Here is a 17,877-nt window from a genome sequence, read left to right as displayed (position 1 = left end):
GGTCCCCCCCTTTTCTCTGCGTTCACCTCCTCATTACATCCCTGTGTGAATAATATCTCCTTTTAGCTCTGTATACTTGAGGCATATGGCAGGCCTACTGTAGTCAGCAAGCTGTTCCTATGACTAACCTTCCCACTGTGGTTTTGTTACTGCACTCTTATGACCACATCATATGATGACAATATTCAAGCACATTTGAACCATGAGCTGAACTCATGATAGGAGCAGTTAGGTCTAAAAGAGGAAGGCAGCGGTCATTCGTGAGAAGAGTTAAGACACGTAGGGCAAAACCAGTATTAATGCTTCTATTGATCACAATCTCGCCATCTGCTCCTACACCCTCCTTAGATGTAACACAATGCATCCCAGGGAATGAATAACTATTGCTAATGGCTATAAAAAGCTCCTGAGAATCGGCTAACGTTCTAGCCACTAGAATCGATATCTCCCCCAACCACAATCTTTATTTAATCTCAATATAGTGGCACAAAGAATTAATGCTGAAAAGCGGATGAGAAATTGCTCGGTCAGAACAGAATGGGAGACTTTGCTCCTTTTGGATTATCCTAAATTGACTGAAGCACTGCCACTACATCCTAGTACCTATCCAAAGTTTGCACACTACAACAGTATTTTAACTGGTTCAGACTGATTCATCCATGCTAAAAAATCCCCTCTGTTGCTATCCGGTAAGGTGCTTTGGATAAAAATAGCACCACTCCTCCTCTGTTATGTCAGACTGACTCCAATCATTCGCAGAGGATTCCAAATAACAATCAATTAATTAGATGCATCTCCCCTGTGCTCACCCCTTCTATTCAGTTGATGTTGTAGTCACAGCCCAGGCAGTATTTACTATAGTAATTAGCCCAGTGTTACAAGCATGGAAATCCCCGTGATGAAGGAATAACTATCTGACTGCCTCCAGGGTGGGACAGGCAATGAGAGCACTCAAATAGAAAGTCACGCCTTATTATGCAGGTGGTGGAGGTAAGAAATACAGCCTCCCAAGGTAATTGAGGCCACGTAGGCGGCTTCTTACAGACAATCACCCTCAACAAGACTGAGATGCAGGTGTAAAGTGGAAATGAAAATAGCTAAAACCCTGCAGTGGGCTGCCCCTCCATAATCAGCATATCACTATTCAAACATCAAAAAGAGGGGAATTATGAGTGAGGTTATGAGTTAACCTATAGGTGAATGAGTAGCCTCTATGAAATTTAAATAGCATGCTTGTACGTGGTGCTAAAATTGCCTCAACATTATTCTTAAACAAGCTTTTCTCATTCTTTGAGCCTACAAGCACAACTGCACCACATATATTGAACTATGTTATGGTCAATATGTACTGCAAGAAGCACAAAAAAAATCACGGTAGCCATAAAAACGTGGAATCCCAGCTATGTACTAAATTCTGCCATTGGATGTATTTCAAACCTGTCATTTAATTGCTCAGCTGTCACAGGTTTACTGGCTTTAGGTCTTGCTTTATTGAGTTCACGTGTTTATATTTGTTTGCACATGCTTGAGTATGCATGTGAGGGCATGCGGGTGTGCGTAAGAAGTGCGTAGACCTGTGTGTATGTGAGTATACTTCATTGGTAATGTACACAAATGATCTAATTATTTGTAACCACATTCTCATTCATTTGAGTAGTCTGTGCTATCTGTGTCTGTTCATTTACCAAAGTCTGGGTCACCCAGAGTTAGACAGCTCTACTAACCCAAGATCTCTCACACGCACACACACACACACACACACACACACTTGCAAACACACAAGTCCTTCACCTGTTAATGTGTGAGACAAATGACTGTTGCAGCGGCGCCAGTGTGAACACACCACCATGTCCCGTCTTATCGGCTAGCTGCATGAAAACCTGTTTGTTCTAGATAGAGTCTGCAACAATCAACCAGTCAGCTTGAGGGAATTCAGCTGGCCCTGGATGACTGCACCTCACAGGACTGAACAGAGACGCAAATCCACCACACCACAGGAGAAGGATGAAGATCAGTGGTATTGACTGAATGACAACAATAGTCCTACACCACAGGATCAACTCAACGCTCCAAACTCCAAATCTTATCTAGGTCAGAGCTGCACCTCCAAAGACTCCTCCCACCTCCTTTTTTTTGCTATCTGATTTCTTTGTTGTCATGTGTAGTGATGTAACATACTGTAACTTTGCAGTGTAAACTCAAGATGGAGACCAGGTAGTGGAGCCATGTGTTGAAAACACTCAGAGAATAGCAACACTACTCTCTCTAATAACTGAGTCACTGAGGAGGAACCATAAAAATAATGCTCCAAAACTTAGAGATTGTGGTTTTCTAATTCCTAATGTAATTAACCCTGAAATACAAGTTTAAAATCAATTGAAAACTTGGTTAGGAGCACTATAATCATCTGATATGGATTTAAATTAAAAACAAAAGACACAACAGAAACATCACTTGAAGAAAGAAAATAAGTTCAAAGTGCAAAGTATTACAAGCCATTCCATGTTAGTAAGACCCAGTTGCGCCATGTAAATGATTAAAGGATAGTGCATCTAGATAGCCTTACCTGCCATCCCGTGTTCCTATCTAGTTACCAAGCTAGCATTACTAGACTAGCTAGCATTACTAGATCTCATGCACCCAGTGCTAGCTCACATGTACTCTGACACAAATATACAGAAGGAGAAAGAAAGATACGGACGAGGAGAGAAACTGAACAGGGGGTGACTAATGAATTGGCTGTCTTCTGTTTTTCCTATCTGTTGAACAGCTGAGAGCAGCAGTTTAAAGCCTTTATGCAAACAGGATTCTATACTGAGAAAACACAAATTCTAATAATCTCTTCAGAGATAAAAAAAAAAAAAGGAATAATTCTCTGTGATGATGTCTGACCAGTTTTGACTCATCAAACTCTCTTCAGAGGAGCTGGGCACATAGCCATGCCTCCTCACTCAGACTCCAAATTCAATTAAATAATCAGGGGTTCAATTGCTGTGTAATACCACAATCAATAAACAGAGGATTTCTTAGTTTTTTGGATGAAATTAAACAGATCCCACAAGAAACAAATACAGAGAACTTATCAGTGAAACAGATGAGACAGTCCCAGAGTTAGTTGAGGATGGGAGTAGATCAAAAGACACAGCATTTCAGTATGCAGCTGCTGCACTACCCAATCAAACCTAACTACTCAGAGACCAAAATAGGCTTCATTGCAGAATTTTCAGTCTCTACACACACACCAATTTATGCAAGAGTGCATACATACACAAACAAGACACTAGGTCATATACATGCACATAGCCTCACACACCTTCACAAACCCAGAAGCAATCTCCTCCTGAATAATCCAGTCTGCACAAAAATCAATACCTTAACAGGTTTAGAAAAGCAGAAGCTTTTTAACAAATAATGTAAAAAAAAAAAGTCCCCAGTAGACTGTGATGAATGAATCAAGCCAAGCATGCTGTGAACATTATCAGAGTGGGGTATGAATGAATACGTTATAATGCAAGGCACAACTTCTCTTTTCCTGCCTCACAGCTTGTCTGTCTTCCTGCCTACCTGCTTGCCTGATTAGCTGCCCACATACAGAGCACCAATTGTCCAGATTAAAGGGGCATGGATGGGGCAAGGTGAAATATGATTTCTTTTCACAAGAATTAATTTCGAAAAAGAGAGATATTGAGTTTGAGTTTGAGTTTCTTTACTCTGTGCGCCTCAATACCTCCCTGCCTGCCTCCCCGCTAACTGTCCAGCCTTTTTCTATTACACTCTGACATGCTGTCTTCCTCTCTGCCTGTCTACTTAAATATCCCAGTTACCTCTGTGAGTCTGTGCATTCCTCCATGCCCTCTAACCCCTGAATATCTTCTTTTACTGAATTTCTCCATCACTGTCTGTCTGTTAGCCATTTTTCCACCCTGTCCTTTCCCAAAATGTTTCCTCCTGTCTCCTAAAAATTACATTCATATACAACTAATTTGCATTAACAAATATGTTTTGTAAGAAACATACCAATACTTTAATTACATTTATATAAAGAGGAAATGTTTATATTGAACATATTTGCAAAATGTTCATACTGAGCATATGTATATCGTATCTTGGCAACTAAAGCATGATTAAAGGCATAGTTTGGAAAGTGGGAAATACGCTTATTCGCTTTCTTGCCTAGAGGTAGATGAGAAGATCTACTCTCATGTGTGTACGGTAAATATGAAACAGCCAGCAGACGGTTAGCTTAGCTTAGCACAAAGACTGGAAACAAGGGAAACTTGTAATATCTTGTTTGTTTAACCTGTACAAAAACCAAAGTGTTAAAAAAACACCTTGTGGTTTTCGGGTTGTTATGTTCAGGGTGCAGAATTTCCTGAAGTCTGTAAAAATACTGAAAAAGTCAACGTTGACTTCTTCATTAAACCAAAACCACAATTTTTCCCAAACCTTAACCAAGTGTTAATTAGCCTAAACAATGTGATGCCTGGTCTTGGTGTCGTGGGTTTTACATATCCAACTATTCACCTAGACCTCTTCACTTCTGTGTAATATAAGGATGTTACACTTCCTGGATTGTAAAAACATTCCCAGTAAATGTTATTCAAACAGCAATTACATTTATTCCACAAGGTATTTCGCAAAGCAAATTAAAAGTATTTAAATATATTTCATAGGAGACAGGGTTGCGATCCTACCTGTCTACCTGCCTGCTAGTCTCCATTTGCCTATCAGTCTCCTTTCCTCTCAGTGTCGGCTCAGGCTGCTATAACACCATACATTTAATCAGTCCAGCAGCCCTGGCTATACCAAGCAGTCTCCCTGTGCTGACTGAAATGTGTGCATATATGTGTGTGTGTGTGTGTGTGTGTGTGATGTGAGTGGGCCTTTGTGAGGCCTCCACTCAGCAGAGTGATGATAAGTACTCCCAGCCCAGCGCTCTGCATGAGCTGATGGACAGGCAGACCAAGAACACTGGGGGCCTTGTGGTTGGGCGTGTGTGTGTGTGCATGTGTGTGTATTGTGGTGAAAAGAGGGAAGGCAGAAGACGGTGGCTGGGGACTGGAGTGTGTATGTGGTGTGTCAGCCTGCGTGTGTTTCTTTTTTCACCAGCCACGCCACCAGGCCATGCCACATGGCTGCAATTTGTTCATTAGCTATGTAATAAATGTACACACACACACAGAGGTAATATTGTTCCGAGTTCTGCCTGATTGGATTCTGAAATAGAGGACCCTCAGGGGAATCACTTGTAGTCTGCCAGCCATTGTGACCAGGAGAAGGCCGATTTCTGAACAAGGTTTGAGGTGAACTGTGAAGAAACACATGTAGTCTGTATTTTTACTTTATTTGCTGCGAGGAACACTGTGAACATAAACTAAAATAATGTTGGTTGTGTAAGGTTTCGGATTTTAGCGACAAATATCCACAATTTGCAAATGCAAATGTTTTTGATTGCTTTCATATGTCAGAATGTAGTCTCTCCTTATTATGTTTCATGTTTATGTGTCAGAATAACTACAGGTTATTGTAAAGATTTACCAGTCACCTGGAAATAATTAATAATTACCCAGAGCCAATTACATGCAATCTATCATCATCATCAGTGTGTCAGATGAGCTAGAGATTGTTGCTACAAATTACCTGCCGTATAGGATATCAGTCGATGCTTGTTTGAGCTGCGCTCGTCCTGCCAGGTTTAGGGCCAGCTAATAAATGTTTGCATCACAAGATAGAAAACAATATTGGATTATGTGAAACTATATCCCTGCTGACAGTTCATTTGAACAGAAATGTTGCTGTGGTGCAAATCCAGAAACATGGATAATAAACTAAATCTGTCTAGCCTCGTTTGGCCCGCACATGGAAACCAGCAGTGGGGCTTTTGGAAGAAGAAGCTGCTTGTTCCACATTCAGCAAGGCTTATAGCCTCTGGGAGAGTATGACTGCTGCTCTGCCATGAGCATACAGATCACCTTACACACTGGCTTTCCTCTGCTTTGATGACTGATGCACACACACACATGCACGTCCACACACACAGCCAGCGCATGCCTGCTTCCAGAGATACTCAGGAGCATTAACACGGCAGATTTGCTCACACACACACACACACGCACACACACACACACACTCACACACCTTTACCTCATCCCCCACCTGGATAAATTCACCTGCTGCACCTGAGAATGCGACCACTATGATGTCACCTGCAATCCTATCACTTCAAAGGCACAAAAGCACCTCGGTGCCATCAGCACAAAGAGCAAACGCACCCTCTCACTTCCTCCTTTGTCCTTCTGTCCCCTAATGGCAATTCCCTTGCAGAAAGTCCATACATGGCGAAGGGAGAATTACACTGTGTACTCTACAATCAGGTATTCTTGGGTTTCTGCCCATTGGCACTCACTGTGCACCATTGTAACAATGACAACCTTTCTTTATTCCTCTTCCCTCTTAGTGATATGAAAGAAACTGCCCTGTTGTGTGCACTTACATGGGTCTTGTGTGTGTATGAGTGAGTTTATGTATAATTGTGTACACACATTTGAGTGAAAGATGGTTGTGTGTGGTGAGAATCCCATGATTACAGTGCTGCTGGTTGCCTGCACTCCGAAAGCTCCCATTGGAAATGCTCACAAGCAGGGTATGATGAGATGAGACAAGGCGATAATACAACCACCACATTAGTGCATGGTTAGCCATTAAAAGACCCAAATGAGATTATGAGGTCATATGGGAGGTACAAAGCCTACAGCCAAAACAAGAACCCCTTCTCTGAAAGTAACAGCGCATGTTCAGTATTCCTTCAGCACAGAGAGGGAAAAAAATCTAAATGTGGAGGAAGGTAGAGAGAAAGAAAACAGGACAGGAAAAGGAAGAAAGAGAGACAGACGGGCAGATAAATACAGAGAGACAAGGCTTGATAGCAAGAGGTATTCCCTGCCTTGGAAATTTCCATAGTGGTCGATTTCCGTTGCAATCCATCATTGAATAGCAAATGAATTCAGCATGATTTACCATCAAAACATCCAACTGAGCATGAAACAGGAGGCCCTGGCCCATCTTCCATCTCAGCTCAGTGGCAGGCTTTTCCATTGTAAAGCAAGGTGAAATAACAGCCGTTCAATGTACTGTAACACACTGGAGATGCACCAGCCCCATGAGCACACTATTCACAAGATGATGCCTACTGTGAAAATATTCTTCTGCTCTCTTTAGGATGGAGAGCGCGGAGAAATGGAGAGAGTTTATATATATGCGTGTGTGTGAGAGACTGAAAAGATGCATGCACACAAGGAGATAGAGGGTTCACTGCTGAGATAAAAATGGAATCCATTTTGGTTCTTGAAGCACACTCATCCACAGTGTGAGGACCTGCTTGGTGTGTTAGCCTGCCATTGCTCTTTCAATCACGTCCCCTCTTTCCTCCTCTGCTCTATTTCAATTGTTCCGCCTTACTCTCACTACACTGTTTATATAATTTCCTCCTTTCCTCCATACTCACACTTCTTTCCTTTCCTTTCCTCTCCTTTCCTTTCCTTTCTTTTCCTCCTCTCTTCCTCTCACTTCTCCTCTCTCTAGGCAGCCAGGCACCCCAACACTGTCTCAGGTCCTGAAACTATGGCAACAGAATGAGAGAGCAAGCGCTCTCTATGATTAATAGATGAGAGATGCAGTGCCAATCGCTGGGGCCTGGGGAGGAGGGACAGATGCACTCGAACAACGCCACGCAAACATGCACGCATTGTCACAGAGACTACACACACTGACTACTCACACGCAAACCCCCCCCCACCATTAGCCACCCTCCGTGCTTTGTGGTAATATACACACAGAAAATGGGAAAGGGTCTGACTTACGCACCACAGAGAGACACAAAGACACATGCGTTAAAGACAGAACTAGGGCTGAAAGAGCAAACGAAGAGGCAGCAGAGTTTTCCTGATGCTTAACATCATGACACACACCTCCTTATTGGCTACCAACAAGCAAACTAACCGCAGAAATAACCAGAGCCCCAGCAGCGGATGCGGCTTTAATGAGTCTTCACAGACTGTGGCTGTCTCTGTGACTCACAGCAGGCTGCTCTCACCTGTAAAAGCACAATAGCAGGACGGGAACTAGGACATCATATTTTTATGCTGTGTACCACGATTTACATCATCTTAACTGTAGTACAAGACTCGGCTCTTTTCAAGGACTGTCATCCATCCATCTCCCAGGCAATCACACAAAGCCCTGCTGCTTTTGGATTATCCCTGCATCCCTTCCTTTCCATTCCATTTGAGTAATGACAGGCAACCAAACTCAGCTGTGACAATGCTATTACCGCATGTTAATGTCGCATGTACTAAGTATTTAAATACAAAATTTACGGAGTCTGGAGTTTTCATTTGGCACGCATTTGGTTAAGTTTGGCTCCTCAACAATCTTCTCCTAGATGCGCTGGCTATCACTTTCTAATTCACTTAATTTCTAACAACAAAGCTTTGCCAAGGACCAACAGCCAAAACACCAACCGACACGCCGCCAATTCTGCCACTGACTTGCGGCACCCGGCCCAAATAAGCCTTTTGCCTGGTCGTTCATGCCTCTGGTTTTCTTGGCATAGACAACACGCTCAATCAATTATGCTAATTTAACAAGTATGAAGAGTGTTTAACACATGGACAGTTAATTCAATGGATGCACAGTAGAGTCATTTATAAGGAGCCAGAAGGGTTAAGGCTAAGTGGGGAAAGCAGCCAGTTAGAACAACAACAACACAATGAAACTTGGAAACTGGAACGGTATGCATCTATGCGCGTGTGTGTGTGTGTGTGTGTATGAAAGACACAGAGAACATGGAACAACACGCTGAAGCAAGTGATTAGCGAGTGATTAAATTTTCAATGAGCCATGCTGTGAATAGAGCACACTGGACCATACTGCACGGAGAGATATCTTAGGTCTCTATAGAACACTGAATATCATTTATCATCTACTATAAACAGTGTGCGATATGTTCCAACTTAACTGGAAAGGATGGGGTGTAGTGAGCAAATAAACTGCTGGCTCTTTAGAAAATTAAATACTGTATATCAACAAAGCAAACATGGACATTTAGATGTATGTCTGCCATTTTCTCTCATCTTGTCTAATATTAGTATGTTTTCTTAGATAAAATTAAAGGCATTAATCAAATAATGAGTTCAACTTTAGAGGGTCAGGGAAATCATAACCAAAGAAAATGAGAGAGATGGAGCAGCAGAAGGTTAAGTAAAATGTTTATACAGAGGGGGAGTTGTGTAATTTGTTAGAGCAGGTTAGAATATCTTCCTGTTTCTTTTTTCACTTTCTGAATCACAAGAGACTCCCATTGAATCTGAAAGGAGAGCCAACTTGAGTATAGCTAAAATAAGCAAATGTACCATGTAACATCTGTGATGGACAGTTCCATTAATATACAAGCTTCTTTGATTATGCTGACCTGTATGTCTAAAACAAAATCTGCTAAAACACATACGCAAGCTCATGATTATCCTTTTTCAATGTTCCACTACTTGAGCAGGTTTGTCATTTTGCGTTCAGGCAGTGTAATTGAAGTAGCAGCAATTTAGAAAGATATGGAATCTGGAAAATGGGTTAAGCATCAATAAATCACATCCAGATGAGTGAGAGGGGTTTGATGCTCTCTCGCACTCTAATTGTTAAAAAAAAAAAAGCCAGCCCACACATGAAGGATGTGCATCAATAAAACATGGCTTTTATAAAATATGCATAAATACACACACTATTGAATGCTGGGTGTTGACACTGACTGAATGAGGACCAATGGTTAACAGCAGCTGACTGGTCTCATTGTTTACAATAGAAGACCAATTCATTTGAACAGGAGCAAAGCCATTTATCAATTATTCAAACCTACTGTATTCAGGCTGCATCTGCATCTGCCCTTAACTGACAAAGGTAAATACTAACTCTTCCTCTCTTTCTTTCTCTCTCTCTCTGCCTCTCTCTTCCTCTCTCACACACATACAGTGTGACAAATCCACATCAGTCACACACAATGCCATCCCCATTGCTATTGTTAGGGGATCGGCAGATCAAACGCTCCACGGAGCATTGCTCCAAATACAAGCAACAACTCTGGTCGCTGTGCTCTGTTCTGCCTCTCCAGGAGGAGAACAGGCAGGCTGCTGTCACAAAGGTAATCATGCTGTAATTCATGTATCAACACCACAACATGTCATTGTATAATGTGTTAATAGCAGGATTTGCACTCTGGTTTGTGTTGCTGTAGCCTTTATGAAACAGTGTGGTGGGATTTGCAGCCCGTGCAACATCTCACAAAATGCCTCCAGGACATTTGAATGCCTTGAGGCTAATGTTGTAGGAGGAGTGGTGGTAAAATGTTAAAACATTCTGCTATTTCACATTCAAGATCTATGTGCAATCCCCAGCACAGTATGTATACTGACTGCAAAAAAACATAAGGTCACTGATGGAAAAATCAGCAATACACAGGAGCACCGAATATTTCCAGTGATTTCAGGAAAAACTAATGAAATACAACACCCTTTCCTTTCAGAGCTGGCACATCCTTTTTTTTTGTTGTTTTATGTTTTTTTTTAAGGCTGATACTAGAATCATGTTTCCAAAACACCATGTCCTGCTGCTGGTAATCAGCTGACAAGAGGTGAATTTTGCTGTGGGCATTCAATACTCCTTAGATTCACCCATTTATGTCATCACCCTTACACACTTGATAATCTATAACCTACATTTAGTGTTGCTGAATCCTTTTCCCATCTTTTCCCAGTGCCTCTGGGGGGATCTTTCATACTAGGAGAGGAGAGGAGAGGAGAGGAGAGGAGAGGAGAGGGAAACCACTGGCAATGACTGGGTGTTGGCAGTCAGGCTGCTGGATGTGGTTTGTGAGGCCTCTATCTCCTTTCCCAGCTTGTTAAAGAAATAATGTGCAGCAGCACTTCATTTAATGGCAAATCCACTTCTGAGACCGGTGCAATTTTGTCTGCTGGTCAGAATTCCAAACATTTGATTGATCTTTTGGACTAGAGTTATTGTGACCACTCCGCCTCCTGGTATAGCTTGAAATCCCTGAACACACCCTAGCCAGCATGTGTGTGTGTGTGTGTGTGTGTGTGTGTGTGTGTGTGTGTGTGCAGAGAGAGAAAAGGTCTCAGCCTGCAGAGTTCACTCACTCACTTAACAATTATAATTGTAATAATAATCGGCATGTAAAATGATTAATTAATTCTCATGAAATATCTGTGATTCTGATTAGAGTTGCATAGAAAGAATGAAAACAGAAATAAATATTGTAAACACAGGCTGCATCATTATTATGTAAATTTCAATAATTTCCAATCAAGTGAAAATAAATGGCAAATGAAAATCCTACCATGCACTGTAGTAATGGAGCAAGCACTTCAGTGTTCATGCGCTTTTATAACGAATCAGGCATGAATATGATATTAGGCTTATATAATTACTGCAATTTTTCATTTTTATTTTAAATCTACAACTGGTAGTTTTGTGGCTGTAGTTTTATAACATCTTTAGAGAGTCAACGAGGTTGAAAAAAGCACTGTTGTATTGGACGGAGGAGCAAGAGGACAAGAGTCGGTCCGAGTCCTGCAAGTTCCCACAAGCACATTTCTTATTTGCCGTACACGTACCTGCTAACCGGAATGTACTAACATTGTTTTGTGTTTTGTCTCAGTGTGAAGCGCAATAGGTCCTCTGAGACTGATACTTCTTTATTCCATATGTGCAAACAGCGTAAGAGGGATTACGCACGAAATTGTGTTCTGTTTATATCGACAGAAGGCAATTTTCTTGTAGGAAAGCATCGCAGTTCTCATTTAAATTGGAAAATAGGCACTTTTTGATTTTTTATAACTTTAAAAATGCTATATAAATACGCGAAATCACCCTAAGTTGATAAAGTAACCCTGTGAAGCTTGTGCACTTGTCGCCCGGCAGCCTGGCTGTACAGAAAACAAGCCTCCGGGCTGGAGAAAGACTGGTACAGGCTATAAGCGCACCTGAAGTTTGAAATAAACAAAGAAATCTTACCTTCAGCTCATGAATGGATATGCCTATGAGTAGTTTTACAGCTCTGTCTTTTAGTAATCCATGAGATGTGGCTCTCAAAGCAGTTCAGACAGTGCTCGTTTCAGAATAACAATGCGAGCGCTACTTTTCTCTTGCGCTTCTTTTTGTTACATGCCGCGCTGAAATCACACCTCTTCAAATGGGAATATCCATCGGAAATCCACACTAGAGAGAAAAACCGACGTTTTGGCTTTCAAAACTCCCCTCAGGTAAACTGAACACACGGAACCAACCGGGTGTCCCACAACTAGCTACGGAGCTGAATGCAGTCCCTTCCACAAAAGCCGACGGTCATCCTATTTGGAGATGAAGCTTCTTACCAGACTAGAGCGGAGCGCAGCGAGCCCAGCTGTCACCCACCCGCTCTCACACATGCATAGGGAGGAGCTACGTCTCTGGAACGGGAGGTATTGTGTCAATGGGTGCCAGTTATGGACAACTGTATTTCTATTTTTACGCAGCGGCATTTCGTAAGAATGCGCGTTGGAGAAGGAGAAAGCCTGAGCGCGATTAACAGTTTCGACACGGAAGGAAAACTAGGTTAGTTAGTGGAGGTTAGTGGGAAATTCAAATAAAATTAGGTGGCATTTTGTAGGCATGCAGGCTGGGCTGCTGGCTCTGTGTCATCCAAACTGTTAATGGTAATTTTGAAGACACAATAAAGATGCAGGTCCTCTTTGATGCCACCTGCATTACCGCACTTTTGTGCACAGCCAATGCGAATCGGTATGTGATTAGGTTCAAAGCCTCGCTCGTCTGTTGTCTCTGGTCTCTGGACCGCCCGTTCTTCCCTGGTGGTCCCTCCTGGTTCTAGGCTGGCACGCACGCACTCACACAGAAAAACATGCTTTGCAGTCACTGAGTTTTTACAAATGGACCCTTTACTTGGCACTGATCTCATTAGAGGGGCCATCAGGTAAAGTCTGAAAACAAGCAAAGTTCAAAAAGTTGTTGCTTAAATTTATGGTACATTTAGGCTACAATCTGATGTCAGGGGTGCATGCTACACACTCTCTCTATCTCTCTCTCTCTCTCTCTCTCTCTCTCTCACACACACACACACACACACACACACACACACACACATACCTTCTTAGCCTTAAACCAAGCCAAAATCAACATCAATTTGGCAGACTGAAAACTGCAAACCTGCCACAAAACACAAACATAACTACTTGCACATGCTCTCAGATACACAAACACACATTATATTACAGTGGCACACACCTGAGTAGACATCTAGATCATATATAGATATATAGTCTCCAGAGGGGCAAAGCTAATGTGTGTGAGGCTTTGGGCTTATCATTACATAATAACAGGCCACCTGTTAAAGCAGTAGTGTGTGTAGGTGTATGTGTGTATTTGTGTGTGTGTAATTGTGCTCATGAGTAGTGGCCTGTCAGGCGTTATTGCTGTCCTGTTACTGTAACAGCTCAGTACAGTGCTGCCTCCACAGACCCAATGCCAAACACTATACTGTTGTTCTTTAATGTAAACTAATGCGCTCATGCCTGCCAATCCTTTCCTCATCTGTTATCATTTAATTTGCTTTAAAAACAAAACTCCTTTACCATCGTGCAATTGAACCATCATACAGGCCTGCGCACATGATGGAGAAAACATAATCATGCTGTTGTTTTTCTATCATTCACTCAGGCAGATTTGGATTCTGTTTGTGTGGTTTGTTTAAAAATACCTTATTATAAACAGACAAATTAAAATGCGGTTGAGGCATATGCAAATACAAGTACTTCTTTGGCAATTAACTACCTGGAGTGCCTTCATATATCTCATCTTACAGTATAATGTACTGCAGGTTTGTTCAAATTCATTAAAATTCTGTGTGAGAGATGTGTCTGAGTGCAAGTTTACCGTGTGCTGTTGGCACATCCAGGTGAATCACTATGGATACTATATACACAACCAGATGAGAAAAGCATTTTGATCTGCTAACATCAATAGTCATGCAAATGGTGCAAGCCTCAAACCAAAACAAACTATATACCACCCTTCTGTATTTCACACACTCTAACTCTGTCTTTACATTCTTTAATCTCTCCCTCTCTATCTCACTCGATGTCTCTCACACAGCACACTTTGAAGTGGAAGTGTGATAAGTGTGGGAGGCGGGCAGGGTATAATTCGAGCTCAATAATGTCAAGATACACACCAGTTAGTTTGAACTCTGGAAATATGCTCGTGTCAGAGCTTATCTCGCTTATCTTGCTAAAGTTGTCCCTGGCGCATTAGGACTCTGTGTGTGGAGGAGAGGCTTTTGAAATGGTGCAACCATCACATCCCCGACTGGGACAGACAGCATGCACACACCAGCCATTCTTCAGAGGCTCAGCTCATCTCCACACCCAGGCTTTTTTTTTCAACTCCTGACTAGACTATAGCAGCTCTTACACCCGCCTTTCTCCTCTCCAACCCCTGGAACTGGATCTAAACATTATTTTCCCAGTGTCACAGACATCTTCTGCTCATTTTACTGGCTTCCAGTAATGTCCTACAACTAATTCACACCCTTGTGCTGCCCTGAAAAGATAGTAAAGGAACTGCTCCCACCTTCCTTTAGACAGTGTGTAGAATTAACATCTTTGTAACAACATGCAGCAATTTCCTGTGCCTCTGACACTTCCCCCCTCTTCTCCTCCTTTCCCCGTTTACTGCTGTAGCTGGTTGATGTATAGAGCTACAGTAGTTTATCTACTTTAGATACAGTTAGATAGTTTAGTCCAGTGGTTCTGAACCTAGGGCCCCCTCCAAAGGGTCACATGATGAATGTCAGGGGCCGTGAGATGATTAAAGGGGTTGGAAAGAAGAAAGAAAATGTTCTGCTACGCAAAATATTTATAAAATGTTTTACTTGTCTCTAGTCTTGGCTTGTTTTTTGTGAAATATTGGATAATTTTACTTATTTGGGCCTCGAACACATATTGAGGAGATGATATTGAGAGCACAATCTGAGATGTTTAGAAGGGTCTCTTTGATGGAACTGCTAACAACTGACAAGGAGCCCAACTAGATACTGTTTTTTTGTAAGGGGCCACAAGCCAAAAAAGTTGAGAACCACTGGTTTAATCTTTAACAATGTATTGTATTTAAATTTGTAAAATCTGAATCTGTAAAGTAACTACAGTTGTAACTATAGCTGTGAAATAATTGTAGTGTGGTGAAAAGTGTAATATTTAGCATAAAGTAGCATATAATGGAAATACTCAAAGTACAAACGCCTCAACATTGTAGGCCTTCTTAAGTACAGTACTTTAGTAAGTACACTGCAGTAGACATCGTAACATTTAATATGTATGTATGTTTATAACTAATGAGACATAATTTAATCACAATCTCCAGTTCACATAACCTTAATCGGTTTAGAAGATGCTTTTTTAAGAAATAATAAACCCACAGACAGTCTGTAGTGTGTCTGTGGGACTCGGCAGGTTTGGGGTCTCTGCTGGAGTCACAGGAGTTTAGTTGTGCTTTTATATCACAATATGATGTAGGTGATAGGATGTCTGTTCAAAGCCTGCTGAGCTGTGTGTTTTACAGCTGGACCACTGGAGGAGTATCATTTGTTAAAACTGCCACTGCTGCTGCTGCCAGAGTCCTAATGGCTACTGCTCACCTGTGGATCATACAGACAGCTGACAAAAGAACAGAGCCCATTTACAGTGGTAACTGCCATTGTACCGTTGCAGGCCAATCACTGAATCTGTCTGCTACCTCTCCTCTTAGTACTTTAATGGGCACCTCAGCCCAGTTATTTTCCCCAAAGGGTGTAAAGTGGAATAGAGTAAACATGTAGTTACATCTAAAATTTGTGGCTAACAAACTGCTGATTGCTAACCCTTTCCATATGTGACTCCTGGGAGCACGACAGCTGTATCTGCATTCATAGCATGGACTGTATTCTGGTATTTATGTCATCTTATAATTGCTATTCACTTGTGGATCATGCTGACAGACAAGAAAGTGGGGATAAGGATATGGAATAACACTGGTGAACAGCTACAGGCTGATACTGTGGGGTTTTTTTGGAAACTTTGTCCAGGTTCAGTACACTGTATTATGAGTCTGAAGTATATATCATGACTACTGAGGGTATGCAGTCACTTCATATGTGGAATTGTCCTGAGAAACATAACATTTTGGAAACAGTTTTCTCAGGATCTAAATGTAATTTTGTATAAAAGTATCAAAGCGTCCCATATTGTAGATATTTTAAAGAAATTGCTGTTTGTGATATATTACCAAAGCTCCCCAAGTCAATGTGATGTACTATGAGAAAGTAAAATTAATAAAATTAAGCATCGCAGTCTCAATCAGTTTTTCATCAGAGGAAACATTTGTTTGAAAATGTGGAGCCCAGAAAAAATTTAATAAATAACTGTACAAACTGCATAGAGCATGAAAATGAAATGCTCACTACTGTGTTCCACAGTTAAACATTTTCCCCAATGGTCTACACAGGTGTCTTAGCTGTATTTTTGGCACTTAGGCTTCGTAGAGGGAAATTATTTAGCTGTTGTCTCTGTACATTTTTCACTCCAAAACCCTTGAGTATGTTTCTAGCGGGGGTTCATCAAATAATATTAAAACTGATCTAATATATAAACTGAACTCTAGAAAATATACAATATGAATTCATAGGTTTTTAAACAGCAGGAATTAAAGTAATAAAGTGTGTTTTAACAGGATGTGTGTTTTTTAACAATTAGCACATGGACCACAATTTGGAAAGAACTATTGTATTACAATAAGCCAAATCAGATTTAATTAGCTACATTATAAGGAAACTATCATAACACCAGGTAATAGATATAGCAGATGACCAGTTATACATGTCAAATAGCCTATTGACACCATCCACATCTGTCTACATAGTCCATTCTGGTGTCACAAGTGTTGTTATTGACTAAATGCAAAAGCTGCACAAAACATTTGTTGTCAGATAACTTGTGTATTCCTCTGTGTGTGCATAAGTAAACTTTCGCCTACGTGTGTGTTTGTGCCTTTAAGTTTACTGTACATCTGATATGTCATCTCCTCTGTGTGAGGTAACTGTCAAATACTTCAAATTGAGAGCAATATTCACCAGATCCTGGAAGTTAGAGTGCCAGGTTCTACATAAAGGTAGGAAACAAATAAAATAGAATAAACTGAGATACAGTTCTCCCTGAGCAGCTGAATAATGATCATTAGATTCCTGACAGTTATCTCAAGCAGGGAGATTGTCACTCACTCATGCACTCATATGCATGTGACACAGATTAACAAACACATACATGCATACAGTTCCTGGAGCTTGGATGGTATCATAAGAAAACCGTGAAGGGAGTGACAGTCAGATGCCCTAGTTATGAATTCAATGTTGAAAAGATCCCTCACCCACACACACACATATATATAAATATATATATATATATATATATATATATATATATATATATACACACACACACACACACACACACACACACACACACACAGTTTTGGTGGTTATGTGTTATGATAATAAGAATCACCCAGTGTCACTGGAAGAGTATTCACATTTTTTAGCGCCGTCCAACTGGCAAGCAACACTTTCACACCATTTTAATTGGTCTCAATGAAAACTGTAGTTGAGTGAATCTTTTTTTTCTTTACTCTATCAGCACTACACGTTCAAGCAACACTGCTGGTGGCAAAAGGTTTCGGGTAACTGATTTGTATTCAGAGATGATTGATTGCTGCTAAACTTTCATACAG

The 17,877-nt window shown here is 41.1% G+C and overlaps 1 protein-coding gene across 3 annotated transcripts in view; it reads right to left on the bottom strand.

Moving 5' to 3' along the window:
- sema6a (sema domain, transmembrane domain (TM), and cytoplasmic domain, (semaphorin) 6A) overlaps nt 1–12,498 on the bottom strand; it is a 108,704-nt gene extending 96,206 nt beyond the window's left edge. For 2 of the 3 annotated variants that reach the window (XM_044197903.1, XM_044197904.1), the window contains exon 1: nt 12,082–12,496. The gene's annotated coding sequence lies outside the window, so the exon portion shown is untranslated. Of the gene's footprint in view, nt 1–12,081 lie in introns of all 3 variants that reach the window. The other variant, XM_044197902.1, reaches the window with a different exon arrangement.
- Nucleotides 12,499–17,877: the final 5,379 nt, after the last annotated feature.

Source organism: Siniperca chuatsi, linkage group LG5 (genome assembly GCF_020085105.1).
Source record: "Siniperca chuatsi isolate FFG_IHB_CAS linkage group LG5, ASM2008510v1, whole genome shotgun sequence".
NCBI classification, from domain to species: domain Eukaryota; kingdom Metazoa; phylum Chordata; class Actinopteri; order Centrarchiformes; family Sinipercidae; genus Siniperca; species Siniperca chuatsi.
The sequence above is the reverse complement of the archived record's forward strand: the minus strand, read 5'-3'. Positions and strand labels throughout refer to the sequence as shown.